General features: G+C 41.4%; 1 protein-coding gene and 2 non-coding genes across 3 annotated transcripts in view; 1 reads left to right on the forward strand and 2 right to left on the reverse strand.

Annotated features, from left to right (window-relative positions):
- PIP4K2A (phosphatidylinositol-5-phosphate 4-kinase type 2 alpha) overlaps positions 1 to 23,406 on the reverse strand; it is a 178,569-nt gene that overhangs the window by 86,601 nt on the left and 68,562 nt on the right. The gene's annotated exons all lie outside the window — the stretch shown is intronic.
- TRNAG-CCC lies at positions 10,282 to 10,354 on the forward strand. Its single transcript has one exon. It is a non-coding gene; the product is annotated as a tRNA-Gly (tRNA).
- On the reverse strand, positions 20,223 to 20,329 carry LOC122682269. Its single transcript, XR_006337288.1, has one exon. It is a non-coding gene; the product is annotated as a U6 spliceosomal RNA (small nuclear RNA).

The following is a 23,406-nucleotide window of genomic DNA, read 5'->3' on the forward strand; positions in this document are numbered from 1 at the left end:
GAGTCCAGTATGGAAGATGGCTATCTCCCCAGCACACCCATGGGACCACATCTGCTGAAAAATCAACAAGAGATCGCCATGCCTAACAGATGACGGAGAAGGAGATGAACACATATAGTTTAGCATTTTTGTTTACTTAAAGAGGAATTTTTTTTTTTTTTTTTTTAGCAGTTGGGACCTATATTAAGATTCCAGAAGGGAAGCACTGAATTCCTGATTCAGGTAGAGTTGAACCTGTGCTTTCCTTTCCATCAGCAGAACAGAGGGGCAGCTAGTTTTCGTGCACAAGGAAGAACAACGTGACGAAGGTTACCCTTATGCAGTTTATATAACTTTCCCAGATTCCTGTGTCAAATGATGAATTGACCGTGCATTTTTATCTCCTTCCCTTCCAGAAACTCTGCTAAAATGACAATCAAGGAAGCTTGAGATGAAGGAAAAAAAAAAAAAGGCATGACAATGAAAACTGTAGCCCAGATAATAGAAGAGGAGAAATTTCAACGAATCTTTAAGAGACAAAAAAAAAAAAAAAAAGATGGTTATTAACTAATAAAAGAGGAGAAAAAGATGCTCCTCAGCACCATGGCCACTTTGCCCTCCCCATTGCAGAGGCCTGGCACCTGGGCTTCAGGTAATAGACAGCACAGTGCTTACTGCCAGCCACTGCTCTCCCCCCGACCCCCCACACAGGATGGATTCCTTAGAGAACCAAAGCCATGGGGCTCCAGAGCTGGGAACGGCAGGCCCAGGGCACGGCCGGGCAGGGGACTGGAGGAGTGGAGATCTCCACTCTCAGCCCTGGGTCCGCAGCCCTTGCCCTCCTCTCCGCCCCAGGCACACTGGCAGCTGGGGGCCACTCCCTGCGGGGACAACTAGGGCAGGCCTTTCAGGAGGAAAGGCCCCGGAGACAGGCTGGCCCGCCCCACCTGCCTTCAGGTGGAAGCCCAGCAGGTCAAGCACCCTATGTGCCCAGAGCTCGGGATCTGTTTTCCCACGTCTCATTCCGAAATCTGCATGGATGACAGTGAACCAGCAGATGCGGGAGGAAAGCTTCTAACATGGAAGAAAAGGACTGAATGAAGTCTATAATTTTTAGTGATAGTCAACATCACATAATATTAAATCACCAAATTCAGTACTTCATGAAGTAGTCAAAGCAACTGAGGCAGAGACTTCCCTGGCAGTCCAGGGGTTAGGACCCCATGCTTCCGTTGCAGGGGGCACAGGTTCAATCCCTGGTCGGAGAACTAGGATCCCACAAGCCTCAAAGTGTGGTCAAAAAAACAAACCAAAAAACCCTGCAGCATAGTAAGGTGAACATTTATTACTTTAACCAAAAGCTGTATATTATTTTAGCCAAAAGGAGGCATGAAAGGAGAAATGAAAAGGTGTAGTAAAGCTATATAGCATCATAGATCAGGGCAGAAACTCAACAGGTGATATCTCTAATTGACAAATTCATAAACAACAGCATAAGCCTATTACCTAGAAATACAGGGTTAAATACCAGGGGAAATTATTATTATGTATATCTGTGTGTGCTACTATGAAAAATTCTTTAAGAAACAATATGAAGTGAAAATAGCAAGATGTCTTTAATATAGTCCCACTTCAGTTTTTTTTTTTTTTAATGTTACGTATACATATATTTGTATATGAAACTTGCAGGAAGTACCTAAAAGCTGGGGGAGCAGGTTTGGGGGCCTGGGGTGGAGGTAAAGTTCTTCATACATTTATTATCATAATAATGATGGAGGTGAAAACCAAAGCACTCAAGAAGTATCTACCTCAGAGGCATACCCTATAACTTCAAGTTAATGGTTCCCAGTAAGGAGTACATGTTCCTCTGCAAGGAGATAGGAGCATTTCTATCTATCATATATCTAAGAAAATTAAACTTTGCAAAACTTATTATACAGTTTGACATATGGCCTCAGCAGTTCATATGTTAAACAGTCCTGAGCTCTATACTGAAGGGAAGATAACCTGAAGAAACAGTAGGAACCCACGTCTTAGAGGGGTTGGCAGTGGAAAATATCCCCAGCTTTGTCTATACCTGGTGTGTTATAATGCTTGCATTTTACATGTCCCCACCTGGGTAGATTTACAGAAGATACCATCTGGATTTGACTAAGCTATGAATAAATCAATCCTTGAAAAATGTACCTGTGCTTAACAGGATACCTGAAAAGAAATCACCGAGTGAAGCTAATATTAAAAATATAAGCACCAGTTAACAAGAATACAGCGGTACTAACAGCTGTGCTTCTAGTGTTAATACATCCTTTCAAAGAACTGATTATTTAGTCAGATAGGACAAGAATAGTTCAAGAACAACTGAAATTACTGAGAAGACTTTAAAATATGGACTCCCATCCATTTTGGTTAACTGATATGAGTACACTTCCCTGAGTCTTAGGACACTGTACCCTCAGACATTAGCTGCTGACGGATGCAGGACAGCTATCAAAATGGGCACGTCATTTAAAAACTAAGAACTCAAACAAAATCGAACAGCTATAGTTTTTTCAGTGATGTTCAGCATCATGTAATACTAAATTACCAGTTTAGTACTCCCCAAAGTGTTACTAATTTAATGATTAACATATAGACCTTTCTAGGTTCCTTCAACAGCCAAGGACTAAAAACCACACGAATGAATGAATGAAAGTTGCTCAGTACTGTCCGACTCTTTGCGACCCCATGGACTACAGAGGCCATGGAATTCTCCAGGCCAGAATACCAGAGTGGGTAGCTCTTCCTTTCTCCAGGGGATCTTCCCAACCCAGGGATGGAACCAAGGTCTCCCGCATTGCAGGTGGATTCTTTACCAGCTGAGCTATCAAAAACCTCATACCACTCATTATTCCCACTTAAAGTAAAAATAGCCAAAAGTACATGAAAAACCAATGTGGCACCAAATTCAAATGAGTTTCTTTGTCAGTGAATACTGCTGGCAGACACATAGAAAACGCTGGTTAACATTTGAAGACTTGAGGTTGAGAAGAAATTATGTAGCCTAGGTGACTGGCCTTATAGTTGCATCAAAGTGAAGAGGATTCTATCATGTTTCTAGAATCATGTATTTGCTAAATTATCCCATATATTCAAAGAACTACTGTGTATGGCTGAGATGGAAGAAGAGCCCAAGTACTTCAAAAGTTGTGGAATGTAAAACATGAGGCATGCAATTTTCCTTCTCAAAAACACAAGTGTTCCAAATTCGCGGACATTTGCAGGGATCGGAGGTGACTGTCAGTAGCATGCTACTGAGCAGCAAAACAAACAAACAAATACATGTTAAGCTTCCTTTCAAAGCATAGGTGAGACCCAACATCTTGTAAGAAAATCACTGTTTTTTAAGAGAAACCAAAGCTTTGAAAAGAGAGGATTCTAAGAAAACAGATGTTGGGGAATGCATCCCCTGTTTTGTGACCTTTAGCCAAAAACAATGTAACTGTGTCATTTGAAAACTCCTATATCAGCACACCCAAACACTCAGAATATTCTCACCTGTTAGAAATCTTGCCAAAGAGTTTCAAAGCTCATTTGTTACTGGGTTTTGAATCCAGTTGTGGAAACTTTAAAAACAACAATAACTTCCGGTAAACGTAGACGTTTTCAGGAAAACTAAAATTTATGAGGGCTTCCCTCATAGCTCAGTCGGTAAAGAATCTGCCTGCAGTGCAGGAAATGTGGGTTCGATTCCTGGGTTGGGAAGATCCTCTGGAGAAGGAAATGGCTACCCACTCCAGTATTTTTGCCTGGAGAATCCCGTGGACAGAGGAGCCTGGTGAGCTACAGTCCATGGGATTGCAAGAGTTGGACACGACTTAGCGACTAAACCACCACCAAAATTTACCATCTGAAAGTGAACTAAAAGTTTTGTTAAGTCAACTGAAACTGGCAGGATGAGCTAAGAAGAGGCATATGAGGATTTAGTAAAAGTGGCCACTGATACACTTTTTCTACTTACATTTATAAATCTTTGTGAGTATAGTTTTCAGCCAGTAAACAAAAGCCATTAAAACCAAGAATCAGTGGGGAGGGATAGATTGGGAGTTTGGGATTGACATGTACACATTGCTATGTTTAAAACAGGTAACTAACAAGGACCTACTGTATATAGCACAGAGAATTCTGCTCAATATTCTGCAGTAATTTAAGTGGGAAAAGAATTTGCAAAAGAATAGATACACGTATATGTATAACTGAATCACTACTTCACTTGCTGTACACTTGGAACTAACATAACATTGTTAATCAACTATATGTTGTCATTGTTCAGTTGCTCAGTCATGTCCGACTCTTTCGAGGCCCCATGGACGCCAGGCTCCTCTGTTCATGGGATTTCCCAGGCAAGAATACTGTAGTGGGTTGCCATTTTCTTCTCCAGGGGATCTTTCAGACCCAGGGATCAAACCATTGTTTCCTGCATTGGCAGGTGGATTTTTTACCATGGAGTCCCCAGGGAAGCTCTAATTAACTATAAACTCCAATGTAAAATAAATTTTTTTAAAAATCCAAGAATCAAAATATATAGAATCTTAGAAGTAGCTTTAAAAAAAATCAATATTAAAACAAAATTTTCTTCAAATACACAAAGCATACTGCTCTCACTAAAAAATTAATCATTTGTTCAGTTCAGTCGCTCGGTCACGTCGGACTCTTTGTGACCCCATGGACTGCAGCATGCCACGCTTCCCTGTCCAGCACCAACTCCCCCTTCTCTTCCTGCCTTCAATCTTTCCTAGCTTCAGGGTCTTTTCCAATAAGTCAATTCTTCGCATCAGGTAATCAAAGTATTGGAGCTTCAGCTTCAGCATCAGTCCTTCCAATGAATATTCAGGACTGATTTCCTTTAGGATGGACTGGTTGGATCTCCTTGCAGTCCAAGGAACTCTAAAGAGTCTTCTCTAACACCACAGTTCAAAAGCATCAATTCTTCTGTGCAAAGCCTTCTTGATGGTCCAACTCTCACATCCATACATGACTACTGGAAAAACCATAGCTTTGACTAGATGGATCTTTGTTGGCAAAGTAATGTCTCTGCTTTTTAATATGCTGTCTAGGTTGGTCATAGTTTTTCTTCCAAGGAGCAAGCATCTTTTAATTTCATGGCTGCAGTCGCCATCTGCAGTGATTTTGGAACCCAAGAAAATATCTGTAATCATCATTTGTAATGAGGGCAAAAGACTTTTATAGTATTAAAATTATTTTAAAATATTTAATCTTACCATTTTTCATACACGTTAGCATGCTTAAATTTCACCGACATGATGTGTGATAAAAAATAACTGGAGTCTATCTTTCTATGGGGAATTTTTCAAAATGTATGCATTATACCCTATCTATTAGCCCTGTGGTGGCAAACAGGAATTTGGCTGTGTGTTTTATTTTGGAGAATTAAAAAGTCCCCAGGTATCTTTTTGAATTTTATTTATTTTTTAACTGAAGGATAATTACATTACAGAATTTTGTTGTTGCCTGTCAAACCTCAACAGGAATCCTGTCCCCATCTGCTCCCCCAACACTACCCCCAGCCTCTGCTGCTCAGAGCATTTAGTGGTGTGTGTGTGTGTGTGCGTGTGTGTGTGTGTGCGTGTGTGTGTGTGTGTGCGCGTGCATGCGCATGCTAAGTCGCTTCATTTGTGTCCAACTCTTTGAGACCCCCATGGACTGTAGCCTGCCAGGCTCCTCTGCCCATGGGAATTCTCCAGGCAAGAACACTGGAGTGGGTTGCCATGCCCTCCTTCAGGGAATCTTCCGGACCCCAGGATCAAACCCATGTCTTCTATGACTCCTGCAGTGGCAGGTGGGTTCTTTACCACTAGTGCCACGTGGGAAGCCCTTAGTGGTCACTACTGAGGAAGAAACTTAATCCTCACAGATTCATGCCACCCGAGGTGGGCATATCATACAGCATTCATTTAGCCAGGACAACAGCGATTTTAAAAACTGTCCCTACCCCCAGTACTTTCTGTTATACCTGCTATTTCCCTCATAAAAATGATGTAGGATTATTCTCACTGGGCAGATGAGAAATAAATAGCTCAGCAGAGACATTAAACAGCCTCCCTTAGATCATGAGAAAAGGCAGAGTTACCGACTTCTCTGTGCTAATAAGCCCTATGTTTGCATCAACATCACACACACAGTTCTGACATTGGACACTGCAGTCCTGAAGGGGGTGCCCTATGGAAAGAGATGACACTTCAGTTCCCCTGTGGCCCCATAGTTTACAAGGAAGCAGGGGTCTGGCTGAGTTCCATTCTGTGGGTCTACTGGAGGACGTGCCAGGTTAATACAGGTGGGAGGTGGCATGCCAGGAGTCAACTTTTGAAAGTTGTTGTTGGTAGTTGTTTAGTCACTAAGTCGTGCCCAACTCCTGCGACCCCATGGATCATAGCCTGCCAGGCTTCTCTGTCCATGGGATTCTCCAGGCAAGAATACTGGGTTGGGTTGCCATTTCCTTGTCCAGGGGATCTTCCCGACCTAGGTATCAAACCTGGGTCTCCAACATTGCAGACAGACTCTTTACTGACTGAGCTACAAGGGAAGCCCACTGAAAGCTGGGAATATAAATTTATATCAAATGATTGCAAGGGATTAACTGCAATTTTAGTATCTAATCTTCTATCATAATCTTCTAGGTTAATTTCTCCTTCCCTCCCCCACTTCCAAAATACATTTTGTTCCAAAACTTTAGAGTGACTTGTTTCTGAGCCTTTTTATCTGGTGTGCTGAATTAGTCATGTTTTCCTGGTGAGTTACATTCTTTAGTCTAAAAGATTATTTCAAGCATGTATAAATGCACTTTCTAAAAAATGAAAGCCAACAGGCAACTCAAGTTTTGTCCAAAAGAGAAATAATTGTTTAGCAAACAATAGCCCAAAGCTATTTTATTCAGAACAAGAGGAGATTGTTTCTGAGACATACCAAACTACATTTCTTACATAAATTTCTTTTGTCACTGAAAATGTTTCTGAAATTTAAGGATAAGCTCAACTTAGATTTCAGTTAAAATTCCTACATTTCCATCACACTGAAATGTAGAAAATCACTTTTTTGTACATATACGAGTTTATTTTCTATTTTGCTGTAAGGCACAGGGGTGTGGTTTAAAAAATAGTCTTTAGCTGGTCTAATTTCTTTGTCATGGCTGAAAGGATCTTTTAAATCCTTTACTTAGATGCATATATACTCACAAGTAAACGTCCTGAAGTACTTTACAAACAATGCAAATAACAAGCACTTTTAAAAACCTGTTTTTAAAAAAGAACTGTCACCATTTCATAATTCATTAATTTTGAAAAAGATGTCACACCAATGAGTATAGATCTCTTATCCAGAAATACTAATTCACAAGTTATCAAAAGAACAAACAATGCTGTTTGCTTTCATTATTTTAGGAAAAAGAGCACTCACCATCACATAAGTTTTGCATAAATGAATCTCTCCTTTCCCCACCTCCTCCCACTACAGTCTGTGTATTCTACCAGCTATAAAAACAGATAAGCAAAAACCACCAGAGATTAGATGACAGAGAATCTTAATTCCTAATTGGATCAAATAATATTAATAAGCTATAGAGATGAGTCAAGGTTGCAACACACCAGATTTAACTCAGGCACTTCTCACTGGATTTTAAACCCGGAAACTTCTAAAAGGCTGCACAGGAAACTGTATTCTCAGCTGTTACAAAAGATCCAAATGTTTCTTTCCTCACTATATTTCTTTTTCGATTTTTAAAATTTGGCCAGAAGGTGAGCTTGTGGGATCTTAGTTCCCTGACCAGGGATTGAACTTGGGCCCAAAGCAGTGAGATGAAAGCATGGGGTCCTAACCACTGGAATGCGGGGGAGTTGTCCATCATTATATTTCAATCATCTTTTTTTTCTCAATCGTTTGAAGCTACTAGTATTCACTGTGATAAGGAATAGCCTGTGACTGAGCATTTAACCCTCTCCTGTGCCAGCATTACAAGTCCATTCCCAGGGACGACACAGGACGCAGGCCTCCCCTAAAGGTGAGGTGTGAGGTAAGGCAGGTCTCAAATAGTGTGTTAACATCTCAATATTTTCTCAGGAATGTCTTTTTTCCCTTAACTTCAAGAGTTTATTTTTGCGTTCAGATACATCTTCCTCTTTGATCATGAAGCCTAAAGGTTCAGTGTCTGAAGCACACTTGCCTTTGAAAATATGATTTAAAGAGCTGAACAAAGTTTATCAGCCACCTCTCAGGTAGAAGGCACACTTACAAAAGAGAAATGTGACTTACAGATAACTCCAAATTGATGTGTTGTCAGCTCTAAGTATATTTCTGATGATTTGTGTTTTTCTACCCCTGAACCTGTTTAAGGAGATATTGTGTGAAATTCAACGAGAATTATGAATATTTTTTATTTCTAGTAGAGGAAGACCAAAATTTTATTGTTTTGCTGTTAAGTATTAACTTTTCTCACGGTCTACCTTTATTCTTCTTTTGTCACATGTCATCTCAGTATATCGGGAGAGGCCAAAGGACTTCAATTTGCCTGTGTTCTTCAGTAGCAGTTTTCATTCCAATCCCAAAGAAGGGCAATGCCAAAGAATGTTCAAACTACCATACAACTGAGCTCATTTCACATGCAAGTAAGGTTATGTTTAAATAATTCAAGCTAGGCTTCAGCAGTATATGAACCGAGAACTTTCAGATGCACAAGCTGGATTTAGAAAAAGCAAAGAAACCAGAGATCAAATTGCCAACATTCACTGAATCATAGAGAAAGCAAGAGAACTCCAGAAAAGCATCTACTTCTGCTTCATTGATTATGCTAAAGCCTATGACTGTGTGGACCACAACAAACTGTGGAAAATTCTTAAAGAGACTGGAATACCAGACCACTTTACCTGTCCCCTGAGAAAACTGTATGTGGGTCAAGAAGCAATAATTAGATCCAGACATGGAGCAATGGATTGGTTCAAAACTGAGAAAGGAGTACAACAAGGCTATCTTGTCACTCTGCTTATTTAAGTTCTATGCAGAGTATATCATGCTGGATGAAGCACAAGCTGGAACCAAGGTTGTGGGGAGAAATATCAACAACCTCAGATATGTAGATGACAACACTCCAATGGCAAAAAGTGAAGAGGAACTAAAGAGTCTCTTGATGAGAGTGAAAGAGGAGAGTGAAAAAACTGGCTTAAAACTCAACATTCCAAAAATTAAGATTATGGCATTTGGTCCCATTCCTTCATGGAAAATAGAAGGGGAAAAAGTGGAAGCAGTACATATTTTATTTTCTTGGGCTCCAAAATAACTGCAGATAGTGACTATTGACATGAAATTAAAAGACAGTAGCTCCTTGGAAGGAAAGCATTGATAAACCTAGACAGCCTGTTAAAAAGCAGAGACATTAAACTTTGCCAACCAAGGTCCATATAGTCAAAGTTACAGTTTTTCCAGTAGCATGTATGGATGTGAAAATTGAACTATAAAGAAGGCTGAGAACTGAAGAATTGATTAGTTCAAACTGTGGTGCTATAGAAGACTCTTGAGTCCCTTGGACAGCATGGAGATCAAACCAGTCAATCCTAAAGGAAATGAACCCTGAATATTCATTGGAAGGACCGGTGCTGAAGCTGAACTGCCAATACTTTGGGCTCCTGATGTGAAGAACTGACTCACTGGAAAAGACCCTGATGCTGGGGAAGATTGAGGACAAAAGAAGAAGGGAGTGACAGAGGATGAGATGGTTAGATAGCATCACCGATTCAATGGACATGAATCTAGCCAACTCTGAGAAATACTGAAGGACTGAGAAGACTGGTGTGCGGCCGTCCATGGGGTTGCAAAGAGTTGGACACAAAACGACAACTCAGTAGCAGGAAAGGACACTTTTGGTCACGAATAAGTCATTTCGACCGATGGAAATGTTCAGTGGTGACACACAGGAACCAGTTATACCTTTGAAAGTGAAGAATGAGAGCTTTTACTGATGCTCACGGCTACCAATTCAAGATAAAAATGAAAACAAAAATCAGGTTCTCTGTGGTAGACCATGAACAGGAAGGCAGTCAAAAGCTACCACACTGCCTTTTTCTGCCCATCAAGGATGTGAGAACTGAAAATATTTGAAATAAACCTGCATTTTTTAAACTAAAGTCAAATATGTGGACAAAAAGAAGGAAAGCCATGTAAAGCCCTACTATGATACATGACAAATTGTGCTGCTATAGCTGCCCTTTAACTATAAACAAGGCCTTTTATTGTTGAATTTAAGAATCCCTGTGAGGGACTTCCCTGGTGGTCCAGTGGCTAAGACTCTGCACTCCCAATGCAGGGGGCCTGGGTTCAATCCCTGGTCAGGGAACTGGATCCCATGTGCTGCAACTAAAGATTCCACATTCTGCAACAAAGACAGAAAGATCTCGCATGCTGAAACTAAGACTCAGTGCAACCAAATAAATAAAATACAATAAAGTAAATACATATTTTTTCAAAAAGAATCCCCGTGATATTCATTGATAGCAATTATTCCAGAGTACTAATGACCCCTTATCTAAAGACAAACCAAGGAGACTAGGAGACTCTAGGCATTTGCTGTAAGAAAAGAATAAAACAAAATTTCTTATGATAAGAAAAACTGGCCTATAGTTATCTTTTTTCCCCTAATAGATTATTAGCATGTTAAGAGTAGGAACTAGATTTTATTCATCTTTGTATATTCCTGCCCACCAAAGGGACCAACGACAAGAAACAGTTGTGAAACAAATTGTAAGCTAAATCCTTCGCTTATAAACTTAAAAGGGACTTGACTATATTTTATCTAACAAAGATAAATCCTGATATTTCTATCAATCACTCAGAACACCAAAAGCTACAAAACCAATAACTAAATTCCTATTTACCAAGTTACCAACATTTGGGCTGATAGCATGCAAGATGACTTATGGTAAGATTAACTGACTGGTATTAAATAAAATAAATGAAATATTCCCCAACACTATATTTACCTTTGAGCCACCAGGGAAGCTGAAAACATCTAGGGAGTGGCCCTTAATTCTACCAGCTGAGCTATTCTTGAGAAGATGATGTTTGTTTTTGTACATTTGCATAGCATTTCAAATTTACAAAGAATGTCCATATTCCTTACTAAAATCATCAAACCTCTGACACCATTCGAAGGCCCAGAAACCACAAAAACAATGATACCCTGAGCGCTTTAAAGCGCTGCTCTACACTAAGGAAACAATAACTCCTCTACTGACAAAGCCTTTCTTCCACTCCCATGTAATTTGTTCACAGCCTATCAAACCGAACAGAACAGTAAGCAGACTTAGCTCAATAAAGCTTAAGAACGTATTGTTTCAATACACAGGCACCTTTAATCTCACCATCTCTAAATAAACACTATGGAAAGCCCTAGGGGGAAGAAAGAAAGAAAAAAGAAACCAGATACTATAAGTATGCTTTGTAAGACCTTACTTACATGGGGTTAAATGTTACCTATTGTGTTCTTCAAAAACGTGAATTCATAAAGAGCTACCGAGACCCAGAATGACTCGAAGACAAGGACAGTGATATTCCAAATGATGCAGTAAGCTAGAAGTGGATGACTTTTAATTTCAAGGAAAGCAAAATATCAACCAAATTAACTATAAAATAGGCTGCCCGTTTTAAAAAAAAAACACAGGGCCCTTCCCTGTCAGCCCAGTGGCTAGGACTCCGCACCCCCAACACAAGGGGCCTGGGTTTGAGCCCTGGTCAGGGAAGTAGATCCCACATGCCAAAACTGAGACCAACACAGCTAAATACATCAATAAACATTTTAAAAAATAAATAAAAGAACAACACTCTATGATCTATTTCAAAAAGCAAGGGTGACTTTTAGAGAATATGTAAACAGCACTGAGGATAAATACAAATAATAAAATAGCCAGATATGATATTTGAGGTGGTTTACAATTTTCACTGAGAAGATAGGCCTACCCTCACCAAAGCTTTAGAAAATGACATTTTCCAAATTGTTGATTTGTTAATCCAGTCTTACTATTTTCTCTTACCTTTTTAAAAATACTCTGGAAGGACACATAACTCCTATGTAAAGCATTACTTCACAACAAAGATGACAGAGCCTGTAATTACTGATAGCAGTGTGTGTGTGTGTGTGTGTGTACGCCACTCAGAGTCCAACTCTTTGTGACTCCTTGAATTGCAGCCGGCCATGCTCCTCTGTCCATGGGATGCTCTAGGCAAGAATACTGGAGTGGGTTGCCATTTCCTCCTCCAGGGGATCTTTCTGACCCAGGGATTGAACCTGCATCTCCTGAGTCTCCTATATTGGCAGGCAGATTCTTTACCACTGAGCCACCTGGGAAGCCCCCTGATAGCGATAAATATGCTCACTTCTAGAGAGTGGGGGGAAAACCTTCCTTTCTGCAAGATTTGTTTCAAAGTGGGATTTAAAAAAGATATTTTACTTTCACTAAATGATGAAAAACAGAGGTGTTAGGTATTGCTATAGTCTGAATGTTTGTGTCCTCTCAAAATTCATATGTTGACATCTTAATTCCTAAATATGATGGTAGTAGAGGAACATTTGGAGGTGCACAAGTCCTCATGGATGAGACTGCTGCCCTTATGAGAGACCCATAGAGATGGCCACCCCCTTCTGCCAAGTGAGGACATAGAGAAAAGAAGCCAGCTATGAACCAGAAAGAGGGCCCTCACCCAAATGTGACTATGCTTGTGCCTTGATCTTGGACTTCAGCCTCCAGAACACGAGAAATAAATGTTTGCTGTTTAAAAGATGCGGTCTATGGTCTTATGATCTAGAAGCCCAGATGGACTGAGACGCTGTTCTCCCCAAAATTCTGACCTTTCAGTTGATTGGACCATGTACACGATGCTCTGTACTTGATAAGCAGGTTCCTCCTGACTAATCGCCTGCCCACTAGAAGTAGGTTTCCAACCAGAGGCCACAGCATGAATCGAGTCTAGAGGACAGACTGCCTTCTTGTTTGATAGGAAGCTGTTAACGATACCATGCCACTTCCTCCACCAACTGCCAATTGTAACAATGACTTACAGTACCCTGATGATTGCCCTAATGGTTTAATTATGCAGCTTATATTCTTTCCTCTAACCCTACGACAAAGAATCCTAACACTGAGAGTCCTGACAGACCGTATCATACACTCTGATGCTACAAAGATTGCTTCAAGTGCTCCATCTCGTAGTCATTTTGGAATATGTCACACATTGTTATTAGATATTAAAATACAGAGTTACTAAATGACTGTTAAAAGTCTGACAGGATGGAGTCGATCTTGATAACATGGAATGGGGCTCTGATAGCGAAACTGCTTTACCTTATACATGTGAGTCCACCGAGTCAGCAGCTTCTAGAACTGCTGTATTTGTTCACTTTACACCAGTGACCAGGGTGTTCTTTTTTAAAACACTGGCAAGTGTGTGATTATCAGCAACATTTTAGAGTGAGCCAGAGAGGAGAGTAAGAAACTCAAAATGACTAACAGAAAACTCATGTTCTACAAGTCTTAGTTTCAGAAACCACAACACCCACCAAAACTCAAACGGGATGTGCAAATTTGAGGTCTGACTCATCACCTGCCAGTTACTGGGCCCTACCTGAGTTCTGAGTCCTCTCACCTTCCTCTGCCCTCCATCCCAGTTAAGCCAGAAGACTTGGGCCAAGTTTAACACATCAACTCTCTCACTCTTTTTATAAGAGTAAATACCAGTGAATGGTAGGAACGTTGGCAGGAACTAAGATGCCGACTTCTCACAGGTCAGGAGCCAAGTCATGTATGCTGCCCAGAAAGCAGCCCAGTAAGACCATGGTGTGGTTCTACAGACATGCACTTGCGCTTGGTATTGATAATCCCTCTCCCAAATAGTGGAGAAGGCAATGACACCCAACTCCAGTACTCTTGCCTGGAAAATCCCATGGATGGAGGAGCCTGGTAGGCTGCAGTCCATGGGGTCGCTATGAATCAGATAGGACTGAGCGACTTCACTTTCACTTTTCACTTTTATGCACTAGAGGAGGAAATGGCAACCCACTCCAATGTTCTTGCCTGGAGAATCCCAGGGACGGGGGAGCCTGGTGGGCTGCCGTCTATGGGGCTGTACAGAGTCACACACGACTGAAGTGACTTAGCAGCAGCAGCAGCAGCAGCTCCCAAATAGATTTTAATAAATAACCTTTTTATAAATAATGGTAATAATAGATTGTAATCCATAGAATGAGAACCTATGAGTTTGTGCTAAGACAGACAGAAGAGGAGAGGAAGTGATTCCTTACAATAGAATTCCAACTAATAAATGTAAAAGGAATTATGGCAATATTTTAAAATTGCCAATTGGCAAATATTTACAGTAATAACTATTTCAGGCAAGAATCATCAATGGATGCTAAAATTAATGAGCAAAAATATGGTGAGAAAAAGGATATTTACATAGTCTCCTAGTATCTCCCCATAAAACACTTATTAATAACAAAGACAAACTTATTAAGAACTGTTTATAATTGCCAGGACATGGAAGCAACCTAGATGCCCATCAGCAGATGAATGGATAAGGAAGCTGTGGTACACATGCATAATGGAATATTACTTGGCCATTAAAAAGAATTCATTTGAATCAGTTCTAATGAGATGGATGAAACTGGAGCCCATTATACAGAGTGAAGTAAGCCAGAAAGATAAAGACCAATACAGTATACTAACGCATATATATGGAATTTAAAAAGATGGTAACGATAACCCTATATGCAAAACAGAAAAAGAGACACAGATGTACAGAACAGACTTTTGGACTCTGTGGGAGAAGGCAAGGGTGGGATGTTCTGAGAGAATAGCATTGAAACAAGTATACTATCAAGGGTGAAACAGACCACCAGCCCAGGTTGGATGCATGAGACAAGTGCTCGGGGCTGGTGCACTGGGAAGACCCAGAGGGATGGGATGGGGAGGGAGGCGGGAGGGGGGATCAGGATGGGGAACACATGTAAATCCATGGCTGATTCATGTCAATGTATGACAAAAACCACTACAATATTGTAAAGTGATTAGCCTCCAACTAATAAAAATAAATGGGGGGACAAAAAAGAACAAAGGGAAAAATAACCATAGGGTGGAGGAAGCTGATACCACTATAATCAAGAGGTCAAAGTCAAAATCACCACTAATGAGATAAATCAACATCATGTGTCCTCTGATATGATGCACTGAGGTGGACACCGCTCTGATAATCTGGCACTCTGATAAAAAACACACAATCTAAATTTAATCATTAGGACACAAACCCTAACTGAAGCCGTTCCATAAAACAACCAGTCAGTGTTCTTCATCAAAAGTGCAAAGATCCAGAGAGATATATAAAGACAGAGAAACTGGTCCAGATGAAGGGAGGCTAAGGTGATAAGATAACCAAATGCAACATGTGATCCTGGAACCAGAAAGGAAACCAAAATAAATGGGACAACTGGGGGAATGTGAATAAGATCTATCAGTTCATAAGAATATTGCATCAGTGTTAATGTTCTGATTTTATTAATGTATTCTTGGCTGTGTATGATGGTAACATCTAAATGAAAGGTATATGGGAATTCATTATATTATTTTTTGTCACATTTTTATATGTTTAAAATTATTTCAAAATAAAAATTTAAAACAAAGTTAAAATTGTGTTTTTAGTAGACAGCATCCATCATTGTTTCTCCATCCAATCATCTGTACTCTGTTCACTGAAAGTAACTTGGTCTTACATGTCAATTTGCAGCTCTCTGCCACAAAGCCAAGCTGTATCCAAGATGGCGGAGTAGAAGGATGTGTGCTCATCTTCTGTGAGAACTCCAAAATTACAACTTGCTGCTGAACAACTGTCAACAGGAGAACATTGTATCCCACCAAAAAAAGATAACCCATGTCTAAGAACAAAGGAGAAGCCCCAGCAAGACCATAGGAGAGGCGAAATCATATTTAGAATCAAAGCCCAAATCAGCCAGAGATGCCTGGGGGGCTCAAACAAATCTTGTGCATACCAGGACCCAGAAACCCCACAGAGACTGAGCCAGAACTGTGTCTGAGTGTCTCCCGTGGTGGTATGGGTCAGCAGTGGACTGCACCCAGGGCAGGGGCTCTGGGAGCAGGAGACCTGGGTATAGCATAAGCTCTCTTGGAGGAGGTCGCCATTAACCCCACCATAGAGCCACAGGACTGAGGAAACAGACTCCTCGAGGGCACAAGCAAAACCTTGTGCACACCAGGACGCAGGGAAAAGGAGCAGTGACCCCACAAGAGACTGACCCAGATGTGTCGTGAGTGTCCAGAAGTCTCTGGTGGAGGTGTGGGTTGGTGGTGGCCTGCTGCAGGGTTGGGGGCAGTGCATGCAGGGGGCACCTTTTTTTGAAGGAGGTGAGATTCTAAACACAATTATCTTCATTACCTCCACCATAGTTTAGCCTCAGGTCAAACAACAGGGAGGGAACACAGACCCACCCATCAACAGAAAACTGGATTAAAGATTTATGGCCCTGCCCATCAGAATAAGACCCAATTTCCCCCTGAGGCAGTATCTCACATCAGGAAGCTTCCAGAAGCCTCTTATCATTCTCCATCAGAGGGCAGACAGAATGAAAACCACAATCACAGAAAACTAACCAATTTGATCACATGGACCATAGCCTTGTCTAACGCAATGAAACTATGACCCATGCCATGTAGGGCCACCCAAGACAGACGGGTCATGGTGGAGAGTTCTGACAAAACTCTGTCCACTGGAGAAGGGAATGGCAAACCACTTCAGCATTCTTGCCTTGAGAACCCCATGAAGAGTATGAAAAGGCAAAAAGATAGGACACTGAAAGATGAACTCTGCAGGTTGGTAGGTGTCCAATATGCTACTGGAGATCAGTGGAAAAATAACTCAGAAAGAATGAAGAGACAGAGCCAAAGCAAAAACAACACCCAGTTGTGGATGTGACTGATGATGGAAGTAAAGACAGATGCTGTAAAGAACAATATTGCAAAGTAACCTAGAATGTTAGGTCCATGAATCAAGGCAAATTGGAAGTGGTCAAACAGGAGATTGCAAGAGTGAACATCGACATTTTAGGAATCAGTGAACTAAAATGGACTGGAATGGGTGAATTTAACTCAGATGACTATTATATCTACTACTGTGGGAAAGAATCTCTTAGAAGAAATGGAATAGACATCACGGTCAACAGAAGAGTCTGAAATGCAGTACTTGGATGCAATCTCAAAAATGACAGAATGATCTCTGTTCATTTCCAAGGCAAACCATTCAATATCACAGTAATGAAAGTCTATGCCCCAACCACTAATGCCGAAGAAGCTGAAGTTAAACAGTTCTATGAAGACCTGCTACAAGACCTTCCTGAACTAACACTCAAAAAAGATGTCTTTTTCATTATAGGGGATTGGAATGCAAAAGCAGGAAGTCAAGAGATACGTGGAGTAACAGGCAAATTTGGCCTTGGAGTACAAAATGAAGCAGGGCAAAGGCTAACAGAGTTTTGCCAAGAGAAGGCACTGGTCATAGCAAACACCCTCTTCCAACAACACAAGAGAAGCATCTACACATGGACATCACCAGATGGTCAATACGAAAATCAGACTGATTATATTCTCTGCAGCCAAAGATGGAGAAGTTCTATACAGTCAGCAAAAACAAGACTGGGAGCTGACTGTGGCTCAGATCTTGAACTCCTTATTGCCAAATTCAGACTGAAATTGAAGAAAGGAGGGGAAACCACTAGACCATTCAGGTATGACCTAAATCAAATCCCTTACGATTATACAGTGGAAGTGAGAAATAGATTCAAGGGATTAGATCTGATAGACAGAGTGTCTGAAGAACTATGGACGGAGGTTCGTGACATTGTACAGGAGGCAGTGATCAAGACCATCCCCAAGAGAAAGAAATGTAAAAAGGCAAAATGGTTCTCTGATGAGACCTTACAAATAGCTGAGAAAAGAAGAGAAGCTAAAGGCAAAGGAGAAAAGGAAAGATATACCCATTTGAGTTCAGAGTTCTAAAGAATAGCAAGGAGAGATAAGAAAGCCTTCTTCAGTGATCAAAGCAAAGAAATAGAAGAAAACAATGGAATGGGAAAGACTAGAGATCTCTTCAAGAAAATTAGAGATACCAAGGGAACATTTCATGCAAAGATGGGCTCAATAAAGGACAGAAATGGTATGGACCCAACAGAAGCAGAACATATTAAGAAGAGGTGGCAAGTATACACAGAAGAACTATACAAAAAAGAACTTCATGACCCAGATAACCACGATGGTGTGATCACTCACCTAGAACCAGACATCTTGGAATGCGAAGTCAAGTGGGCCTTAGGACATCACTATGAACAAAGCTAGTGGAGGTGATGGAATTCCAGTTGAGCTATTTCAAATCCTAAAAGATGATGTTGTGAAAGTGCTGCACTCAATATGCCAGCAAATTTGGAAAACTCAGCAATGGCCACAGGACTTGAAAAGGTCAGTTTTCACTCCAGTTCCAAAGAAGGGCAAGGCCAAAGAATGTTCAAACTACCGCCCAATTGCACTCATCTCACACGCTAGTAAAGTAATGCTCAAAATTCTCCAAGCCAGGCTTCAACAGTACATGAATCATGAAATTCCAGATGTTCAAGCTAGATTTAGAAAAGGCAGAGGAACCACAGATTAAATTGCCAACATCCACTGGATCATCAAAAAAGCAAGAGAGTTCCAGAAAAACATCTACTTCTGCTTTATTTACTACACCAAAGCCTTTGACTGTGTGGATCACAACAAACTGTGGAAAATTCTTCAAGAACAGGGAATACCAGACAACCTGATCTGCCTCCTGTGAAATCTGTATGCAGGTCAAGAAGCAACAGTTAGAACTGGACATGGAACAACAGACTGGTTCCAAATTGGGGAAAGGAATATGTCAAGGCTGTATATTGTCACCCTGCTTATTTAACTTATATGCAGAGTACATCATGAGAAATGCTGGGCTTGATGAAGCACAAGCTGGAATCAAGACTGCCTGGAGAAATATCAATAACCTCAGATATGCAGATGACACCACCCTTATGGCAGAAAGCGAAGAACTAAAGAGCCTCTTGATGAAAGTGAAAGAAGAGAGTGAAAAAGTTGGCTTAGAACTCAACATTCAAAAAACTAATATCATGGCATCTGGTTCCATCACTTCATTGCAAATAGATGGGAAAACAAAGGAAACAGTGTCAGACTTTATTTTTTGGGGCTCCAAAATCACTGCAGATGGTGACTGCAGCCATGAAATTAAAAGGCACTTGCTCCTTGGAAGAAAAGCTATGACCAGCATATTAAAAAGCAGAGACATTACTTTACTAACAAAGGTCCGTCTAGTCATAACTACAGTTTTTCCAGTATTCATGTATGGATGTGAGAGTTGGACTATAAAGAAAGCTGAGGGCTGAAGATTTGATGCTTTTGAACTGTGGTGTGGAGAAGACTCTTGAGAGTCACTTGGACTGGAAGGAGATCCAACCAGTCCATACTAAAGGAAATTAGTCCTGAATGTTCATTGGAAGGACTGATGCTGAAGCTGAAGCTCCAATACTTTAGCCATCTGATGCGCAGAACTGACTCATTGGAAAAGACCCTGATGTTGGGAAAGACTGAAGGCGGGAGGAGAAGGGGACGACAGAGGATGAGACAGTTGGATGGCAACACTGACTTGATGGACATGAGTTTGAGTAAGCTCCGGGACTTGGTGATGGACAAGGAAGCCTGGCATGCTGCAGTCCATGGGGTCACAGAGAGTTGGACACGAGTGAGCAACTGAAGTTTACTGATGCCACATATGCATCTTATATAGTATTAACTGGAATATTTCTCTCATGCCCCATAGGGAAAAGAGTACCATCTGTTCTACTCTATGAGCAAGAAGCATAACCCTCAGGGGTAGGATATATACCTACAGCCTAGGCACCAGGCTCAGTGCTGAATGAATGAATGAATCTTTAAGGCTTATTTTTTAAAAATTAAAATTATGGGGAAAAAGATAAGGGGGATAGGACATGAAATATTCTAGACTCTGTTACATTATCAAGTTTTATGACTAATTCCCAGTCAAGGAGGGGGGGAATGCCTTACTTTCGGAAAGTAGCTGGGTTTTATTTTCATTTTTCTTTTTTTTTTTCTTTTCTTTTTTTTTTTTTTTTAAATATGGAATGCTTCACGAATTTGCGTGTCATCCTTGCGCAGGGGCCATGCTAATCTTCTCTGTATCGTTCCAATCCCAGTATATGTGCTGCCGAAGCGAGCACTGGGTTTTATTTTCTATTTTTCTTTATTTAGTTAGTTTTCTATCTATGCAGCACGTTATTGTCTTCGGCATTCATCATTTCTAAAAATTAACAATAACAACACATCCTCAAGGCTAACATTTATGTAGGACTTAACTAGAGGCTTTCCTGCTGGCTCAGTGGTAAAGAATCCACCTGCCAATGCAGGAGATGTGGGTTCGATTCCTGGTCTGGGAAGATTCCCTGGAGTAGGAAATGGCAACCCACTCTAGTGTTCTTGCCCGGGAAGAATCCCATGGACAGGGGAGCCTGGTGGGCTATAGCCCATTGGACACAACTTAGAGACTAAACAATAATAAACAAATGAGTCAGGTATCTGCAAAATGCTTTACAGTCTTTCTTAGGCAACCGTTTTAACAACCCTGTGAAATGAACAGGACTGTTCCACTCCCCAGCCCTAAACAGATAAGAAAACCGAGGCTGCAAGCAGCTCAGTGACTGGCTCAAGGTCATCGTGACCGCTACACAGCGTGGCCTGATTCTATTCACCTGGTCAGAGCGACTCCAGAACCTGGGCGCTCAGCCATGGCAGTCAACTGTCGCTTGTCTCATACTCGTAAATAAATAAAAAGGACATAAATTATAAAAGAAAAAAATAAACAAACCTCTCCAGTTACTTAAAGTAACCAGAGGAAAACTGCCTAAGGGGCAGATGACCACTAAATGAAGCAAACCAAACACTCACGTAAAGGACAATTGTCCACTTTAAGTTTTTACAACTTTCTGCTCTTTCTGGTTTACCCTGTCATCCACGGTAAAAATTCTTCATGGACAAACCCCCAGCTTTGCCTGGTCTGAGAGGGAAAATACAATGCCACCTTCATCATTCAGCATAGGCTGCAGCTTCTGGGTGCTGCTCCGAGCCTGCAGGAAAGGATATAGGGAGAAGAGGGGAGCTGGGGTACAGAGGGACATAGGGGCAAGAAGCCCAAGGGGTGCTGTTGGGTAGCCTATCCCCATATGTGCCTCTGTGGCAGAGTGATTATTTTGAACTAAAGTTAATTAAGAAACAGCCAGCCCAAGAGGGACACTCCAGGCTTTCCCTGGTGGCTCAGTGGTAAAGAATCCACCTGTCAAGGCAGGAGTCACAGGTTCGATCCGTAATCTGGGAAACCCCACACGCCACGGAGCACCTAAGCCCATGTGCCACAGCTACTGAACCTGTGCTCTAGAACCCAGGAGCCTCAGCTGCTGAGCTCACATGCTGCAACTACTGAAGTCATCCGGTCTGAGAGCCCGTGCTCCGCAAAAAGAGAAGCCACCGCAATGAAAAGCCCAAGCACCGCAACTAGACGGTAGCCCCTACTCCTTGCAACTAGGGGAGAGCCCACGCAGCAATGAAGACCCAGCACAGCCATAAATAAGTAAATAAATAAAATTATATACATATAGACATAAAAGGAGGAGGGACACTCTGACTCTCCTGTCTCCTTGGAAGCAAGAAATCAATTTTACGTGAAAGGTGCCTTCTCTGCATTTAGAGACAGACAGTCACCCTTATCATCAAAGACAGGGGATTCATGCCAGAAGCCTATATAAACACGCCTGGTTATTTCTTTAATTGACAAGCCTGAACTCTGTCTAAATTCTTTACTAATTGGGTTCTCCAAACCTAAGTCTCTTTGTCCCATCAATTCCTCAAAAATCTATTTGTCTACAACATGTAAAATCTGCCTGCTTTGGCCCCACTTCTAAGGTCCCATTTCCATGAGATCTCTGTGCCCATGAATTAAAAGATGTTTCTGTTTCTCTGGTCAATCGTTTCTGTCTCTCTGGTCAATCTGTCTTCTGTCAATTTTATTCTGAGTGCAGCCCCAAGAGTCCAGCAGGGGAGGGGGGCTATATCCCCCTGCCGGATGGTGCTGAATCCTTCTCAACTGGGTTGTCATTCCATGATGCCACACCCAGAAGTTCATAATTTGACATTCCAACAACACTTCATCCAAGTGACAACTGAAGAAGCAAGACAACAAACGTGGATCCTAAGCACTTGAGGGTCGCTTTGTTTTCTCAAACCCTTGCCCCAGCCTGGAGGCGACTGGTCATAGGAAGTCAAAGTTCCACACGGAGACGAAGGCAGTGTATCTTTCAAGGCATCTCGGATGCAGTGTTTGGAGCAGAGCCTATGTGCTTGGGGCTGCTGGGCACACGCACTGAGTCCACAACACTGCCTGGCACTTGGTCAGTGCGCCTGGCTGTCACCGTCATCAATATCCCTAGGGTGCTGTCCCAGAGAAAACCCTTAGTAAATCTTTGCTGACTTTCATTTAAAACAAATGTGGTTACATCAAAATGTGATTATTCATACAAATACATACTAGGGATGTAATGTACAACATGATACATACAATTAACACTGCTGTATGCTATAAATGAAAGTTGTCAAGAGAGTAAATCTTAAGAGTTCTCATCACAAGAAAAAACTTTTCTCTATTTAATTTTGTATCTATATGAGATGATGAATGTCACAAAACTTGTGATATTCACTTCATGATGTAAGTCAAGTCATCTGAAACTTATACAGTGCTGTATGTCAATTATATCTCAGTAAACCTGGGGGCGGGGGGAGGGGGGGAGAAATGCTATTTGGCTTAGAGACTTGATGAGCCTGCAACTGAAGTGAGAAACTATAGCTGACATTCCACAGAGCGGATGCACTGCAGCTGAGAGTCCGAGGCAACCCTGAGCGCCTGGAAGACATCTGGCCACAAATTACAGCCTGGACCAAAGAAGCCAGCCCCAGAGGATGGGGGGTTGGGGGAGGAGGCATGATCAAAACAGGACTGTATTCCAGAAGTAGCGCTGCCCGTTTCCTTCAAGGGCGTTAGGAAACCTAAGACAACGGTTCCTCACACCTTGTGTTCTGAGAAACCGTGACGATGTCTTTCTCTGGTGTCTCCCCTTCCTTTCCTACAGCACCTCTTGTTTACTGTGCACCTTCATTTCCTTAGTGGTTGCAGATCTGCAGAACATGCAGACACTTGCTGACAGAGGTGTTCACACAACTTTAGAACCGTATGCGATTTTGTTGAGCTCTC

The sequence above is a fragment of the Cervus elaphus genome, chromosome 23 (assembly GCF_910594005.1).
Source record: "Cervus elaphus chromosome 23, mCerEla1.1, whole genome shotgun sequence".
Classification (NCBI taxonomy): Eukaryota; Metazoa; Chordata; class Mammalia; order Artiodactyla; family Cervidae; genus Cervus; species Cervus elaphus.